Source organism: Dermacentor andersoni, chromosome 4 (assembly GCF_023375885.2).
Source record: "Dermacentor andersoni chromosome 4, qqDerAnde1_hic_scaffold, whole genome shotgun sequence".
In the NCBI taxonomy this organism is placed as follows: Eukaryota; Metazoa; Arthropoda; class Arachnida; order Ixodida; family Ixodidae; genus Dermacentor; species Dermacentor andersoni.
Window position 1 is genome coordinate 125,214,894 of NC_092817.1, and position 14,718 is coordinate 125,229,611.

Below are 14,718 nucleotides of genomic sequence, written 5' to 3' on the forward strand. Positions count from 1 at the left end.
AGGTGCAAAAACACCGCACACTTACATAGACACAGCAGATGCACGAAACAAGGTTTCAATGGTGCCTGTCTGATGCACCAACTCGGCACCAACAGGAGACTGGGTACAGCAAAATCGTTAACCAGCCCAGCACGCATAGGTGGAGAGTTTTTTCCTGGGGGGGAGACCAGCTTTCTGAACCACACACACACACACACACATATATATATATATATATATATATATATATATATATATATATATATATATATATATATTCTAAAATGAATACAGCACAAGAGAGCAGCAGCAGCAGGCAGCGTCTCAACCAGAGCAGCTCAGGCAATCTCGAGCTCACGCCTCCAGGGCGACTGGCGATGTGGCTGCGGCGCCGGGCATTCCTCTTCACTACAATCGCCCCCCCCCCCCCCCCTACAGGAAAAGGAGCCATCCTGGCGACTCATGGTGAACATAGAATTATGGGGTCGTAGTACAGCTTCAGGCGTTGTACATGGACGGTTTCACGACAACGACAGCGTTGGTCCGTAGGTGGCGTGACAGGCTCGACAATATAGTTCACAGGCGATGTCTGCACTACAACACGGTAGGGTCCTTGATATTTGGAGACAATCTTGGATGAGAGTTCAGCAGGAATGGCGGGAACCCAAAGCCAAACATGCGAGTTTGGAAGAAAGTGACAATGTGGGTGATCATTGTCAAGTCTGGATTTTCATTTCCATTGGTCGACGGCTGTAAAGGAACGGGCGAGCTGACGGCATTCCTCTGCACGGCGGGCAGCTTCAGAGATGGGCGTACATTCGGATGAGTCAGGTCTGTACGGAAGAATGGTGTCGAGGATAGTCGAAGGTCGGCCATACAAGAGGATCAATGGGGAGAAGTTTGTAGTCGCCTGTGGTACAGTGTTGTAGGCGAACGTGATGAATGGCAAAATGAAGTCCCAATCAGTGTGATCAGAGACAACATATTTGGAGAGCATGTCGCCAAGGGTGCGGTGAAATCTTTCCGTCGGACCATTAGCTTGAGGATGGTAGGCGGTGGTAGTGCGATGAACGATGCAACATTCAGCAACGAGCGCATTTACAACTTCGGAGAGGAAGACACGTCCTCTATCACTTAAAAGTTTGCGAGGTGCACCGTGACTTAGAATAACGTTTTTCAGGAGGAACGATGCTATATCGCGAGCGGTGGCAGCAGGCAGAGCGGCTGTTTCTGCGTATGACGTCAAATGGTCGATGGCGACTACTATCCAACGGTTCCCGGATGCCGTGCTCGGAAGGGGTCCATACAGGTCAATGCCAATGCGATCGAAGGGCCTGGACGGACACGGGATTGGTTGGAGTGGACCAGAGACATGCTAAGCAGGAACCTTGCGGCGTTGGCACTGAGGGCACGACCGAATATACTTGCACACAAAGGTGTACATGCCACGCCAATAAAACCTGGAGCGAAGCCGGGTGTACGTTTTGAAGACACCCGCATGTGCACACTGCGGGTCAGTGTGGAAGGCAAAACATATTTTACCACGAAGATGTCGAGGTATGACCAGCAACCACTTGCGGACGTCAGGTACGTAATTCCGGCGATAGAGAAGTCCATCCCGAATTTCAAAGTGAGATGCTTGACAGCGCAAAGCTCGAGAAGGTGAAGGAACAGTCGACGGGTTTGAAAGGAAGCGGATAAGAGTACTAATCCAGGCATTCTTGCGTTGCTCTGAAGCCATGTCACAGCCTGCTAGGAACGAAAGTACTTGGTCAATGGCAGAGAGGTAGGCATCGCTTTCGGTTGACACAGGTGAACGGGAAAGCGCGTCGTCATCGGTGTGGCGGCGGCCAGAGCTGTAGATAACGCACACGTCGAAATCTTGCAACCGCAAAGCCCAGCGAGCTAATCGACCTGAGGGGTCCTTCAACGTGCACAGCCAACAAAGTGCATTGTGGTCTGTAATCACGTCGAAAGGGTGGCCATAGAGGTAGGGTCGAAATTTACCAAGTGCCCAGATTATGGCCAAACAATCCTTCTCTGCAACGGAATAATTCTTCTTGGCTTTGGTGAGGGTGTGGCTTGCGTATGCAACGACGTACTCATTGAATCCAGATTTGCTCTGCGCGAGTACAGCGCCGAGTCCAACGCCGCTGGCGTCGGTGTGTACTTCAGTCGGAACTATCGGGTCGAAGTGATGCAGTATAGGCGGCGACGTCAGGAGACGACACAACTCTTGGAAGGCATCGTCACAAGCAGACGACCAGGCGTAGTCATTCAAGTCGCTCCATAAAAGCTGCCTCAAGGGAGCAGTGATGGACGCAAAATTGCAAATGAAGTGCCGAAAGTAAGAACACAGGCCAAGGAAGCTGCGTTCTCTTACGGAGAAAGGTTTTGGAAAATCAGCAACTGCACGGAGCTTGGCGGCGCCAGGAAGAATACCGTGCTTAGATACTACATGGCCAAGGATGGTGAGCTTACTTGAGCCAAAGTGGCATTTCTTCAGGTTGAGCTGACGGCCGGCGGCAGTTAGGCACTGCAACACTTCCTCCAGCCTACAGAGATGGGTGGAAAAATCGAGCGAGAAAATGACCACATCATCTAAGTAGCACAGGCACGTTTTCCCCTTGAGACCACGCAAAAGGTTGTCCATCATACGCTCAAATGTTGCGGGGGCGTTGCAAAGCCCAAAAGGCATGACACGAAATTCATATAGGCCATCTGGTGTCACAAAGGCCGTTTTAGGTTGGTCGTCAGATGCCATGGGGACTTGCCAATAGCCGCTGAGTAAGTCGATAGAAGAGAAGAACTCCGCGCTTTATAGACAGTGAAGGGCGTCGTCAATGGATGGTTTGCAAAAATACTGCTGTGCATACGCCAACATGGCTGTCACGAGCACCCTCTACATCGTTAGACACTAGAAGCAGACGAATGACCAACGCAGCCCTAGCGCGCCTTGAGACGACGGTTTGTGGAGGGGCCCGACTCCGGAGGGGCCCGAGCCCTCTCCGGAGTTTTCCGGGCGGAGGGCTGAGTCCCCCCCCCCCCCAGGCAATGCTGAAGCTTTCCTCTCCCCCCCCCAAAAAAAACACACACACCTAAAGTGCCATTACCAGAGCTTTGTCACCCACATCATTTCAAGTTTCTTTTGACTTTCCTCGACCTATTCATTTGAAATTTTATTGTAGCTAATAGCTTAGTGCATCATCGTTGGTGCGGCCGTCCACGGCTTTAAGTTCACACTAACGCTTTATTTCTGCAAATCCTGACAATAGGAGGACACGCACATTGGAAGCACCAGCGGCGGCTGCCTCATCCGCATTTTCTCACTTCAACATTGTTCCACTGCAAACAACATGCACCCACACAATATATTTAAAATGTACACACAGGACAAAGTTTATTATATTTTTGAAAGAGATGGAGGTAGCCAATTAAAATTATATTTCTAAAGGTATGGATACCCTGTGCCTAGAGAATGGATATGTTGCTGTATGTTCACCACACTTCAAATTGCTTTGCGTGCTTTGTTGACCACGAAAAACGCCTATAGACTTCAGTGACCCCTTCGGCAGAGACTTTTATCAATGGCGCGTGAAATGCACATGAATGTTGTGTGTCTCAGTATTGCTTCTCTTTCCAATGCGCAATGCTAAGGCCTCATAAAAAAATATCTTCTAATAATTTACAACATTTATAAGGGATGCACACATCATCAGTTGCATGCAATGGTCATAAATATATACAGGGTGTCCCAATTAACTATCATGCACCAAGATTTAAAAAAAGAAAAGAGCAGTGTCTTACTCGAAGAAAACCTAGTGCATGTTGCTTACAGTAGAGTGGAATAGCTGTCAATAACTGTTTCGTTACTGAGATCTAATTAGGTAATTGCAATTAATTGCCTAACTCGAGATGTACTATCCTAATTATCAAATTGTCAATGAGGCATCTCAGGGCCCAGCGAAGACGCATCTAACTGCGGTATTTTCAGCAACGTATTAATTGCATACTAATTTTTTCCGACTGATAAATAAAGTCAGCGAAATATGGAGAATACCACGTGACTGTGCTTCCATCCGGATCATAAAGCAGAGCCCTCAAACAGATGTCTGCCATAGAATTCTAACGTCGGTCATCAAGAAAGCCACTGGAGATGTCATAAAACGGACATAGTACTGCGTAGCTCCAAGAGGAGACCTATTCTAACATGTCCTCTAAACTGTGTTCAACGGAGCTTACAAATTCATATATATATAAAGGGACACTGAAATCTGACTGTGTGTGCGTGTGCGCGCTTGTATGTTGCTGGTAAGTATACTTCACTTTTATTTTTTGCCACAGACCTGTTTTTGCAGCACGTGTACATTGTCATGAAAACTAAAATCATAACATTAACTTGGCTTTGGTCCGAAGCAAGTTTCTGGCACGAAATATAGCTTCGCGCATGCTCTTCCGATGCGGTGTGAGCAAAGCCGCGATTTTGAAACATTTCATGCCTATTCCATTGCTTTTCGCATTTCGTGCGCGGTCGGAGCGGCGCTTCGGCCGCGTTATCAAAGGGCTTTTGTTATCAATGTGATCAGTCGGCTTTGAGAGACTGATAATAAGCGTGACGTAGAGAGGAAGGAACAGATGCAAAGCCGTGAAACCTGCTGTTGGTGCTCCTTCCGTACTGTTATCAAGGTGATGCGCTGTCTCTTCGGGTTTGCTACAGGCAATGCCGTTGCTTTCAATCAGCTTATTTGATGACGCTACTTTATCATGCGGGTGGGAGTGCCACTCACGTGCTATTTTTCATACTTCGTGAGGTTTCGTTGACAGTCGGAAAACATTGTACGCAATTACTACGTCGCTGAAAACACCGCGGTTAGATGTCATTTTGGGGTGCCTACAAATGCCTCAGTGACCCTTTGAAAGTTATGACAGTACTTCTCGAGTTAGATAACTAATTGCAATTACCGAATCAAATCTGAGTAACGAAATAATTACTGGCGTCTACTCCACTTCACTGCAAACAATATTGACTAAGTTTTCTCCGAGTAACGCATCTGCTCTTCTTTTGTCTTAGTGCATGATAGTTGGGGAGCACTGTATAATTCACTCACTCACCGAAATGAGGCCAAGCCGGATTCACTCGAAATCAGAATCAACAGCAGCCATGCGTAGCAGCGCTTATACTCACAACGAAAAAGAGAGAGAGGCTGCAGTGTCGCCGGAAAGGCAAAGCAGTATTAGTGATAGCCAAGTATGCGAGAATTACACGAACGAAGATTACACCACCGAGAGTACTCAGGCTGTGAAATGAAATTGTTTCCTAGTATGAGGTCTTGTATATACTCATATAACACCATCACTCCCGCGCTCAATTCTTGGAGGTCACACGGTTTCTTCACACACACACACACACACACACACACACACACACACACACACACACACACACACACACACACACACACACACACACACACACACACACACACACACACACACACACACACACACACACACACACACACACACACACACACACACACACACACACACACACACACACACACACACACACACACACACACACACACACACACACACACACACACACACACACACACACACACACACACACACACACACACACACACACACACACACACACACACACACACACACACACACACACACACACACACACACACACACACACACACACACACACACACACACACACACACACACACACACACACACACACACACACACACACACACACACACACACACACACACACACACACACACACACACACACACACACACACACACACACACACACACACACACACACACACACACACACACACACACACACACACACACACACACACACACACACACACACACACACACACACACACACACACACACACACACACACACACACACACACACACACACACACACACACACACACACACACACACACACACACACACACACACACACACACACACACACACACACACACACACACACACACACACACACACACACACACACACACACACACACACACACACACACACACACACACACACACACACACACACACACACACACACACACACACACACACACACACACACACACACACACACACACACACACACACACACACACACACACGCTCGCACACGCACACACACACACAGAGTTCAGAAAGCTGGTCCCCCCGGAAAAATGAAAACACTCCGCCTAGGGCCCCCAATCATAAAGCAAAGAGCAAATAAGGCGAGCAGTCTGCAAAACCAAGTGTGGACACTTGGCGACACATCGGCAGTGTGTTTCGACGACGTGCACTCTGCTCTTTGTTGAAGGGGTGCATGTCGCTCGCATCAGTCCCATGCTGGCGTCAGCAGCCACCGAATATAGGATATTTTTAACGTATTCTTTCTTCAGTGCCGAGCCTAGAGGAGCCTGGCAAATAGTGGCAGTTTTAGAAAGCAGATACTGCCACCCGCGATCAGTTTGAATGGTACGCTTCGAGAAGTCATGTCACGTACGAAAAGAACGGAGTAACGGCGTCTTCAATTATTTTTGCCGCAGTGAACATACACGGTTGCTGCGGCAGAGGCCAAGCAGAAGCCGAGAAATGAAACTCGCTCTAACCACAAACGCTCGCACGCAGATCGCTGCAGCTTTGCATGTTGTGCGCCAGATGGCGCTCACTATTTGAAGATGGAAGGCTTTAATGGAAGGCTAGGAGCCGAGATCGGCTGGCGCCTGGCAGGCCGGGCAGTAGCTTCTTTAGGGGGTCCGCTGCGCCTCAGGGCGTAGGGGTAGGTAGAAACAGTGTAGAAAGTGCAATAGAGGCTGACGCCAATAAAATGGCCACTAGGAGGTCCAGGAAGAAAACTACCAATAAATTTAACACCAGGATCAGGTACATAAACATGCAAGGCGGTAGAAAGAGAGCGAGGTGGTTAGAAATAGAACAGCAGTTAAAGGACGAAGAAGTAGGTGTATACGCGCGATGCGAAACACACCTCAGGGATCTAGAAGACCCACCGCTTATTGAAGGCTACGTCTGGGAAGGGAGCAATAGAACAACAACGGAGAGGAAGGGAGGATGAGTAGGTATGCTCATACACCAAGGAACAAATTGGCAAAGAATAAAGTTAACTTGCAAAGAACATGTCTGGGTATCAGGTACAATTGCCGGTAAAAAGGCATGGCTAGAAGTAGTTTATTTAGGGACAGGGGACAAATACAGGCAAGAGAACAAAGATCTAGTGAAGTGTCTCGATGACGATATAAAGCAGTTTGGAGAAGGTGCCGATATTTGTCTGCTGGGTGACATGAATGGCCACATCGAGGATCTGGATGGATACACAGATTGTAATGGGAAGTTGATGCTAGACTTCTGTGAACGACACAACCTAGTTATAGTAAATAGAGAAACTAAGTGTGAGGGACAAATCACGTGGGAGTCCCGTAACAGACAAACGACCATTGACTACTGCTTAATGTCGCAGGGATTGTATAGCAAGCTAGCAATAATGGAAATAGACGAAGAGGGGAAGTACAGCCTCGGAAGTAATCATAAGCGTATTAGTCTACAGTTGGGAGCCCTACTCAAAAGAGAAATACAGGGAAGCCAAAAAGAGTACGCAAAATTAAATGACGCGCAAATAGCACAAATAGCGGCTGGCATAGAGGAAGCAATAAAGAAACATCCCATTGAAAGGTGGGATTATAATCAGTTAGAACTACTCATTAGTACAAAAATAAAAGAGGTAAAAGGAGTAAACCGCTGGAGAGGAAAGGGGAAGCCACGAAGTTGGTGGAATAAGGAAATTAGAGTGGCCATCGAACAACGACGGTGGGCATCTAGGGAACACAGAGAAGCAAAGAGGGCGCAGTTATCTGAAGAGGAAATTGGCCAAAAATGGGAATATTATCGACAAAAGAAACAACAAGTGCAGGTCCTCGTCCAGGCTAAAATAAAACAGTCCTCTGATCGCTGGCTGGCTGAAGCTCGCGATGCAACTAAAGGGGGGTCAAGAAAATTCTGGAACCATATAAGCTGGCTGGGTAAAGCTAATCACAGAAAAGAGGAACAGATTCACGATGCCGAAGGAAATTGTTTAGAGGGAGATGACGCTGTGAACTACATTGGTTCAGTTATAGGAGAGTCATTTAGGAAAGACGATAGGGTAATCGCCCCAAGTGAGGGAGCAACACAGAATAGCATAATAGAAAACAGCTTAAAATTGACCAATCTTAACTGGAAAAAGGCGGAAGCAAATATTCCAAAATGCACATCCGCGGGGATAGACGAAATTCCAATCAAGTTAATTAATGAACTTGGCCCAAGAAGCAAGGAAACGCTGATAAAAGCATTGGAGGCAGTCATAACAAATAAGCAAATTCCGCACAGCTGGAAACAGAGTAAAATGAATTTGATTTATAAAGGAAAAGGTGATAAGAAGAACATAAAATCTTTCCGACCAATTACGATAACATCAGTTATATATAGGCTGGCGATGCAGGCGGTGAAATTAAAAATGCAGTCATGGGTAGAAAGTAATAGAATACTTGGAGAACTTCAGAACGGGTTCAGAAGTGGTAGGCGCTTAGATGATAGCCTGTTCGTGCTTACCCAGTGCATAGAAATAGCTAAGGCGGAAAATAGACCTCTGTATTTAGCCTTCCTGGACATAAGTGGTGCATACGACAATGTGAACAGGGAACTCCTGTGGAACATATTAAAAGCTGAAGGTATCGGTAATGAGGTAATTGATTTTCTACAGGAACTATATCGAGAAAATAATGTTGAAATAACGTGGGAAGGAATCAAGAGTACGACAACTGTCGAGGTTCACAAAGCATTAAGGCAAGGTTGTCCTCTATCACCGCTGCTGTTCATGCTTTATATGATAAGCATGGAAAGAAGGTTACAACGAAGCAATCTAGGGTATAATCTGTCGTACAGATTAGGCGAAAAGGTTGTTGAGCAACGACTACCGGGTTTAATGTATGCGGACGATATTGTACTGTTCGCAGATAGCCAGGAAGATTTGCAAACTCTGGTTAATTACTGTGGGGACGAAGGAGACAGTTTAGGTTTCAGTTTTAGTGCAGCTAAGTCCGGTGGGATGTTTTTCAACGATACAACTGATCAGGAGCTTACAATACAAGGCCACGAAATACCCCGAGTGGCCGAATACAAGTATCTCGGGGTATGGATAAACAAAGGGCAGATGTACACGGAAAAGCACGAACAGTCTCTAATAGCAAAAGGGCGAAGAGATGCCGGGATAATGAAACATAAGGCATTGTGGGGTTACAACAGGTATGAGGTACTGAGAGGCATTTGGAAGGGAGTAATGGTGCCGGGGCTTACTTTCGGGAATGCGGTCCTGTGTTTAAGGGCAGAGGTTCAGTCGAGACTAGAGGTAAATCAGAGAGCTGTGGGAAGGTTAGCACTAGGTGCCCACGGGAAAACCACAAAAGAAGCAGTACAGGGAGATATGAGCTGGGCATCATTCGAAGCACGGGAAGCTCAGAGTAAAATCCTATACGAAAAACGTCTGAGGAAATTGGATGATAACAGGTGGGCAGCTAAGGTGTTTAAATACCTATACAGAAAGAGCGTTGACTCACAATGGCGGAAAAGAACTAGGAAGCTAATCAGTAAGTATGCCAGACACGAGGACGAAAAAGGACAGAGCATTAAACGACAGGTTAAAAATGCGGAAGGTAAAAATTGGATAAATTCAATGGAAAAGAAGCATAGTGTAGAACTATATCGATACTGGAAACAGCAGATCAGGAAGGAAGCGTTTTATGATAACTCAAGAGGCAGTGCCCTACTCTTTGAAGCTAGATCAGGGTGTCTTAGAACGCGGAGCTATAAAAAGAAATTTAACGAAGAAGAAGACACATGTACTGTGTGTGGTAAATATGTAGAAACAATGGAAGACCTCATGCTAAAATGTGATGGTATCAACCCCGATGTCGATGCGGCCACAGTCACCCTTCCCGAGGCCCTAGGGTTCAGAGATAATGATAGTCATGTAAATAAAGGTGCGGTGGAAATTAGCAAAAGGCGATTGGAGGATTGGTGGCTCAAAAGCAAAGAGGTGACATAAGGTTAAAAGGGTAGGAAGACGTATTTAAAGAAAACCGAGAAATTCAATAACACACAACACAGATAAAAATAAAAGGCAAAATAAAAATCTGAGCATGGTGGCAACTGCCATCGCCCCGTTTCAAAGGGGACGCTCCTACCTTCCATCCATCCATCCATGAGTTGCGACGGAAGAAGCTCGCACGGGTGGTTGGTCGTGGCTCACGGACGCTCCTGTGGACGAGGCTTCAGCGACTTCGTTCGTAGCTAAGTACTCTTTTATCTTTATTAGCTAGTGTTTTGAAGTGTTTTCTTTTGCATGGAGTAGGGGCGCAAATTTTGAATTTTTGGTAGGAGTAGGAAACGTACCGGCTTTGTCTAGGTCTGGCGGCTCCCCCGTTAGGCCTAGGGGGTATTTCTTTCAGCTAGCTCTTCGGATTCTTACATGGAGTAGGGAGTGATAATTCTTTGTTTTTGTTTGGGATAGCGGTCGAGGTCGGGTTTGCGTGAGTGATTTGGCGAACTTGCTCGTTGGGCCTAGGGACGTAGGCCTAGCGATGAAATCGAAAAACGTGAAGGCCGCGGGGGACGGGGAGCAAGTGCAGTGCGACGAGTGCCTGCGCTGGTGCTTCCTCGACGAGACTAAATTTCAGAATTTAGCAGACGCGGTGGGGTCTAGCTTCACGTGCAGGTCGTGTGAGGGCGTCAGGGAAGCCGTCCAAAAACTGGAAAGGAATTGGGCGGCTAAGTTTGAAGAGCTTAAGGCAAACCTGAGGGAGGAGCAGGAGAAGCGGGTAGCACTGCAGGCGAAGGTTGAAAATTTCGTCAAGGTGGAGGCGGCCCAGGCCGCGCAGTTGGTGAGGACTGTGGCCGAGCTTGGGGAGGCGAAAGAAAGGAGCGCCGAACTGCAAAGGCGGCTCGACGCTCTTGAGACTCGGGCAGCGGATAATGTCGGGTCAGGACACCAAAGCGAGGGCGATGTGGGAGGCAGGGAGCCAAAGCAAGCGGTCGCCAGCTCGCCGCCGGTGAATCGGCGTAGCTATAGCGAAGCAGCGCTACACGCCCCGAGTGAGGCGACGCTGCAGCCACAGGAAGCCGGGAAGCAGGGAGAGGTAGGAGAGAGTGAAAGGGTGATTATCGCTGGCGACTCAAACATGGCTGGGTGCTCAAAAGCAATTGTGGAGAGGGTGAAAGGCGACAAAAGAGTGGCGGTAGGGACATTTCCAGGGCAGACACTGGGTTCTGTCATGGAGCGAGCAAAAGAAAAGCTCACGGAAAATGCCCACGTGCGCAACCTTGTCGTAGTAGCAGGTGGGCTAAATGACGTCCTGAACAGGAAAGGGCCAGGACTAGCCCAGCGCTTGGCGAAGGGGGTGGACGACTTGCGCGAGCTATCCCCTCAGGTGCAGATCGTGGTTAGCACGGTGCCGGAGGTGCCTGTGCGTGACAGTCACGTACAAAGAGCCGTAATGGCTGCCAATGAGGCAATATGGAAAATGAGCCGAGAGATAGGCTTCGAGGTTGTCGAAGTAAACAGGGAAGTGAGAAGTTGTGGTGGTTTTAAACGAGATGGGATCCACTTCAATTACAGGCTAGCACGAGAAGTGGGCTGGCGACTTGGGGGTCGCGCTGTTGCTTTTTTTAGGGGGCCCGCGGGCGCTCAGGAGGTCATAGTAGGTAGTAATAAAGAAGGTCCCCTAGGGGGAACATCAGAAGAGCATAGCCGTCGATAACAGAAAAAGGAGGAAAGCAAGAACAAGAGCTCGCCATGCAATAGGCTACATAAACATGCAGGGCGGCAGAAGAAAGGAAAAGTGGGCATAGATTGAGGAGCAGTTACATAGAGAACAAATAGGGGTGTATGCGGTTACAGAAACGCACCTTAGAGACTCAGAAGAGCCGCCAGTTATTGAGAATTATGTATGGGAAGGGTGCAACAGAACTAAGTCGGAAAGAAAGGGAGGGGGAGTCGGAATGCTCATCCATCAGGGAGCCAAATGGAAAAGAGTAAATTCACAATGTCAAGAGCATCTTTGGTTATCAGGTACAATGAGTGGGAAAGAAACTTGGCTTGGAGTTACGTATTTGTGGACCGGAATAAATTGCACAGAGAAGAATAAAGAGTTAGTGGAATGCATAAGCGCTGATATTAGGGGTTTCGGGAATGGTGCTGAGATAGTCCTATTAGGTGACATGAATGCCCACATACAGGATTTAGATGGCTATACCGACAATAACGGGAAGTCAATGCTAGACCTTTGCGAGCAACATAACCTCGTGATCGTGAATACAGGGCCTAAGTGTGAAGGACAGATCACGTGGGAAGTGGGAAACCGGCAATCGACCATTGATTACTGTCTGATGACAGAAGGAATTCATGATAAGTTGAGAGAAATGGTCATCGATGAGGAAGGGTTTAGCAGCATAGGGAGTGACCATAAACGCATCATTTTGAAAATGGGATATGTAGTTGGGAAAGAGAGCAACGAAAGCAAAATGGCCAGTCCAAATTTGAACGCTGAACAAATAGCAAATATAGTCACTAGAGTGGAGGAAGAAATTGGCAAGTCGCCAAGTAAGGGGTGGGAATATGGTGAGCTTCTAAGTGTAGTAACGACAGAAATACGGAAAGAGAAACAACATGTTCATTGGAAAGGAAAAAAGAAACCGAAAAGCTGGTGGAACAAGGAGATACGAGAAGCCATCGCCGAACGACAGAAAGCATCTCGAGAGCACAGGCAGGCAAAGAAGGCGCAGTTGCCACAGGATGAAGTAAGCAGTAAATGGGAAATATACCGGGAGAAAAAGCCTATGGTTCAAATACTGGTGCAAGCAAAATTAAAAGGTGAAAGTGAACGTTGGTTGCCAGAAATACGTGAGAAAAAAGAAGGCCGCACCTAGAATATTTTGGAATCACATAAAATTATTAGGGAGGAAGGCAACACCAATACAACAACATATCCTAGACGAAGATGAAAACAGACTGGAAGGAGAAGCAGCAATAAATTACATCCAAAAAGTAACAGCCGAATCTTTCCAAGGCAAGGACAAGGTTGCATTTGAAGAAAAAAAGAGCATGAAAGAGACCCAAGGGGGAATGGAGCTAGTGCTTACAAATTTAAACTGGAAGAAAGCGGAAGAGAAAATTCCTAAGCGCACAGCCACAGGGCTAGACGAGGTTCCCGTTAGGCTGATAAATGAACTGGGACCAAAAAGTAAGGAAGCTCTCGTGAAAGCAGTTGAAAAAAACTTTAAAAGATAGACGAATACCAGACAGTTGGCGACAAAGTAGAATGAATTTAATTTATAAAGGTAAGGGGGAGAAAGAATTCACTCGTATAGACCGTTGACCATTACATCGGTAATATACAGGCTAGCAAGGCAGGCAATCAAATTAAAGCTTCAAGCATGGGCAGAAAATAATGGCATTTTGGGAGAGCTTCAGAATGGCTTTAGAATTAGGTAGGCGTTTGGATGATAACTTGTTTGTTCTTACTCAGTGTATTGAAATATCAAAAGCAGAAAGCAGACCGTTGTATGTGGCCTTTTTGGACATTACAGGAGCATACGACAACGTAGACCGCAGCATCTTGTGGGATATTCTGGAAGGGGAAGGCTTAGGTAACGATTGTATACAGCTTTTGAGAGAGATTTACCTAGAAAATACTGTTTGCGTTGAATGGGAAGGGATGAGGAGCGCGTAAAAAGTTCATATCAACAAGGGACTGAGGCAGGGGTGTCCTTTATCACCGCTGCTGTTTGTGATGTACATGGTGAGGATGGAGAGGGCGCTAGAAGGAAGTAATATCGGGTTTAATCTCTCATACAAACAGGCAGGTACAGTAATAGAGCAGCAACTCCCAGGTTTATTTTATGCGGACGACATTGTGTTGCTCGAAAACAAGCAAAGTGATTTGCAACGTCTGGCTAATATCTGTGGACAGGAAGGCAACAATTTAGGTCTGAAATTTAGTGTTAGAAAATCAGGTGTTATTGTATTCAATGAAAACAGTGAACAGACAGTGGAGATACAGGGCCAAGAAATACCTCGGGTAACAGAATATAAATACCTTGGTATATGGATAAACGAAGGCAACGGATATATGGAAACACAGGAAAAAACCATAACAGTCAAGGGGAAGAGAAATGCAGCCATAATGAAGCACAGAGCGCTATGGGGATACAATAGGTACGAGGTCCTCCGAGGTATGTGGAAAGGGGTAATGGTTCCAGGACTTACTTTTGGAAATGCGGTTGTTTGCTTTAAATCAGGGGTACAATCAGGACTCGACGGGAACCAAAGGTCAGTGGGTCGCCTCGCATTGGGCGCTCACGGGAAGACTAAAAATGAAGCTGTGCAAGGGGATATGGGCTGGACTAGTTTTGAAGTGAGGGAAGCTCGCAGTAAAATTGAGTATGAAGAACGGCTGAGGAATATGGAGGAAAGTGAATGGGCTGGGAGAGTGTTCAGGTATCTGTACAGGCAAAACATTGATTCACAGTGGAGGAAAAGAACTAGGAAGCTTACCAGCAAGTATGCGGCCTGTGGGGTGGGCAACACAGCACCAAAGAACGTCAAGCGGAAAGTCAGAGAGGCTGAATTAA